Source organism: Pseudophryne corroboree, chromosome 5 (assembly GCF_028390025.1).
Source record: "Pseudophryne corroboree isolate aPseCor3 chromosome 5, aPseCor3.hap2, whole genome shotgun sequence".
NCBI lineage: Eukaryota > Metazoa > Chordata > Amphibia > Anura > Myobatrachidae > Pseudophryne > Pseudophryne corroboree.
Window position 1 is genome coordinate 705,716,710 of NC_086448.1, and position 4,835 is coordinate 705,721,544.

Consider the following 4,835-nt stretch of genomic DNA (forward strand, 5'->3'; position numbering starts at 1 on the left):
TATTTTTTTTACGGCACCCCTAGGCCAAAAGTTTCTTACTGAGAAATGTAGAAAGAAATATTACATTAAGTAAATTGTGTTTATATGTCATCCTCAGGTTCCAATGTGTGGTGAGGGACAAGATTTGCTTCTGTTTGTCCACATATTTTATGATTGACAGCCACCAGCACTGGTTTTGCCTATTACATTGACCATAAATAATTTTAATTGGTCATGGACCACTAATCCAAGGCACCCCTGAAAGTGTCCCAAGGCACCCCAGGGTGCCACGGCACACAGTTTGAGAACCACTGCTATATAGTGTAGTAGAAAATACACCATAGTCATGTGCAGTATAATGTAACATATGTATAATGTACTACATAGTAAAAGTTCACAGTCTGGAAACTGATCCCAAGAGTCTAGGGTGGGCCCCACTGTGGGTTTCCCCTGTACACCTGAGGGCCAGTACAACCCTAACCCAGCCTTCTGTATAGAATGCAATGTGTCCCCCATGGACTCTGAGCCAATAAAGCAATATGTAGCAACACTGAATAAAGAACCTAATAAAAGTAAAAGCTGTTTAAATGAGAAATGCATTTTCATTTTTTTATGATGTATTATTTTTTCCCCAACCCTGGTCTTACACAAAGGGAAGATATAAAACAAAAAAAAAATGTAGGGAGGGGGACTTGGAACCATCACCTGATGTTGAAGTATGATGGTAGATGTTCATCTTAACAGCCACACACCCTCCCCAATATGCTAAGTGTTTTCAATCTTCTTATATGTCTCTTTATATCATGAACATGAAGGCTTAGGGAGAGTTGGGTTCTTTTTTCTACATTGTTTTTTATATATACAATGTACATATACTTTATTTATTTATAATGCTTACTATATGCTAATCACTATTTCTTGATTCCTATATGTCAATTACGCATAAATAAAGTGCAAACATTACATCATTTACAATCACAATGCATTATGGGTAAACTAATTTGCATATGCAAATTATGTTGACCGTAATTCATAATGATAAAGTATATATATATGTACACACACACACACACACACACACACACACACACACACACACACACACACACACTTGTTTTTCTATCCTCATCGGGACATATGTCTGGAACCTTCCTCATGGGGACCTATTCAGGAATACCTGCCTCATGAGGACACCCACATAACTGATTTATTTTCGGGGTTAATTAGAGATAGAGGAAACGTGTATTCAGCAGCAGATACATTTTATTCAGGAAAGGTTCTTTCTCATTTCAGCAGTAATTCGGTTCTTAATGTAAAACTTAACCGAGAGCCAGTTCCGAGCCTTCAGCGCTTGTCGTTCTGCCCTTAGGCACGCATCACAGTCATTCTTGCCCGGCACCTTGAATGAGCGAATGAACCGAATCATGTGACGTTCAACAACTTTCACTTCTGCTGGGGTCCACGGATTGCGCTTGGTACCCCTTCTGTCACCTGTGCGGGAGAAGAAAGGTCAGTCACCACGCAACGCCACCACCAGTCATGGACGCATCTCAAATGGAATGGACAGTCACACCCACCTTTAGCTGCACCTCCATCCACCGCCGACACCACGCTGCCGGCTTCTTTTCCCATGTGCCCCATGGGAACCTCAGTATCCTGACTCTCTGGCTCATCCCCAGAGTCATCGCTCACCACCTGGATCGGCTCTGTGGATAGAGAAGGACAGGGAAACCGATCACACCAGCCCACTTAGACAGTCAGTCCCTGGAGCCACACTGTCAAGTGATACCTACCGTTTGGATCAATGGAGATCTCTTCCAGATTGTGGCCCCGGAATTCAGCCATTCTCCCTTGCTCGAGAGCCAGAAACAGCTTGCTCAACTTGGCCAGTTGAAGGGTACCCTCCGGGAGGCGGTAATAATGCCGATGCACCCGAATATCATGTCCAAGGAAATCAGCAAGCTGATCCATCTCTGTATCGCTCAGGTTGAGGACTCTGGAAAGTGTAGCCACATGCTTCCGTAGGCGGGTGGAAGAAAATGCTTCGGGGTGCTTGGCCCCACACTCCCGGGCATAAAGACGTATGCAGTCGGATCCCCTATAATGGGACATGGCTGTTGGCCTAGCAAACATGTAGATATTGTGTGGGGTCACACCACATTCTGTCCGCTTCTCTATGAGGAGCTCCATCGCTTTCTGCATGCTTGGGGATAGCAGGACAGGGACTTTCCTGCCTCTTTTCCCAGGAATCTCAATACGGGAGAAGTGACGACAGAGTGCCTTCTCCAGCTCTGACAGGGCCTGGGCCACATCACCCTGCAAATCGGCTGTGTGCCGTAAATCGAAGGAGGAGAGCAGCATCTTGGAAACCTCACCTTCTCTCCTGCGGTTGAAGAGAATCAGCTGCGTGAGGGTAACTTTGGCCAACATGGACCACTGCTGTTTGGAAGGGTGGGCGGACAACTCATCGATGTACTCTCGCTGACGGTCAAGGAGGTACAGGTTCAAGCGCTTAACATCATCAGTGAAGGGCAGAAGCAGCGGTGCATTCCATTTTATCTCTCGAAGTGTCTTCAGGGCAGCAGTGGAGATTAGCTCGCTCCACCTCGCCTCATAAATTTTCTGAAAGTTTCGGGCACGCTCCTCTGTCAGGGCACTGCCCTCCATCAGTGCCTGACACTCCACCATAGCAGAAATCTTCTGCAAGCTGTGTCCCACCTTCAGAGCCAACGAGGGTATTTTATATGTATTGGTGCGGTCATCGTAACCGGCCAGGCTCCTCACAGCATGCACCACTTGCAGGAAATTCTGTGGGCAAATGAAATCTTCCATACACCGCAACGGTGTGACCTTCATCGCCTTCAGCAGAAGCCGCCCCACCTCTCTGAGCTTCTGACGGATGTAATCATGCTTGCTGACATCAGACCCCAGACGGTTATAGAGGTGCTGACCGAACTGCATAATCCAGCGGTCCCCTTTGATTACCGGTACCACATCATCATAATTCATTTCGCTCAGCAACTTCCAGAGGCCAGTGCCAACATCTTTCGGGAGCGGTGTGGCGTAAGTGAAGAGACCCTGCACCCTGGTTCTTCCAGGTTTGGGGCTGACACTTTTGCGGAGCTGGCACCTCTTCACATGGCGCCACAGGTGCTTCCTGGAGAATAGCCCTTTACATTTTACACAGTGCATGAAATCTTGGGGAGCCGTTGCTTCTTCCGGCTGCTTGCACGGTAGGAGGACTCCGCTGCCCTCGCGGAGAACCCCGACATTATGGGCAAAGTTTCCCCGGGTGCGAATCAGGTCTAGCTGCACTGTCCTTTCCCTGGAGCGCTTCGGAAAGCTGAGTGCCCTTGCAACCTCATGCTCATTGTGGTGGACAGCTTGAACATGTCTCGCAATTTTTGAGAATGGCCTCTCGCACCACAGGCAGAAATTTTTCTTGTTACATGCAATCGAACCATCTGCTTTTCGGGTAAGTACCTGGACCGACACTGCGCGGGCCGGATGGAGATTTGGTTCGGCCTCCGCGGAGCAAGCCCCGGACACTTCCAGAACCTTCCTGCCGTGAAAAGACGTCTCCTCCCCTCCACTATCATCCGAGCTGCTCAACTCTGACGAGTCGGGGAGATAGTCTTCATCACTGCCATCGGTTCCGTACATTGCCTCACTGCGACCAGCAGACCCAGCACTTCCGGAGTTTGTGGCGCACACACCGTAACAAGCCCGCGCTTTCTGTCTGACCACGCCCACCGTGAATACAGGGTTCTGGGAATCGAGGGCCCAGGCCCCGGCACGTGCTTCCTATTACACATCCGGAGAGGTGGTTCTTACTAGAGTCACGTGTCGGGCGGCGCGCGCGACACTTTTGCGTCACATGCTCCGATTTTCCCCAGGCTCCTGGAAGCCTGTCCCGGCCCGAGAGGTGCCAGTCTCCATTCATCGGCAAGACTTCCACAAATCGTAGTACCGGATTCAGCCCACCAGGGGGCGCTGCGATGGGCAAGGAAGGAAATATCAGACCCGGTTTTCGGGCTCCGCGATTTTACAGACGAATGCTCTTCTCACCCGAGCTCCGCGGACTTGGGCAACCTTCCCTCTGGATTGAACTGATCTCAGACCCGGTTTTCGGGCTCCGCGATTTTTCCGACGAATGCCCTTCTCACCCGAGCTCCGCGGACTTGGGCAACCTTCCCTCTGGATTGAACTGATCTCAGACCCGGTTTTCGGGCTCCGCGATTTATCCGACGAATGCCCTTCTCACCCGAGCTCCGCGGACTTGGGCAACCTTCCCTCTGGATTGAACTGATCTCAGACCCGGTTTTCGGGCTCCGCGATTTATCCGACGAATGCCCTTCTCACCCGAGCTCCGCGGACTTGGGCAACCTTACCTCTGGATTGAACTGATCTCAGACCCGGTTTTCGGGCTCCGCGATTTATCCGACGAATGCTCTTCTCACCCGAGCTCCGCGGACTTGGGCAACCTTCCCTCTGGATTGAACTGATCTCAGACCCGGTTTTCGGGCTCCGCGATTTATCCGACGAATGCCCTTCTCACCCGAGCTCCGCGGACTTGGCCGAAATAATATAAATAATATATAAGCCCGGCAAATGTAAGCGGGACGCAGGTCCGCGCGCGCAGCGCCCCCTGCTGGCCGCGTAAAAAAAAATAAAGATAATCCACCGTTGTGAATTTGCGATGTGTCCGCCTGGCGACACGGAGGGCTCTTGGAAAGAGACGGGCTATCCAAAAATGGAAAGGGAAGAGATCAGTAGAGAAACGATAAAAACAAATAAAAATAAAAAAAATCAAAAAAAAATCTATCTACATCTACTACCTACAGATACGTTACCGT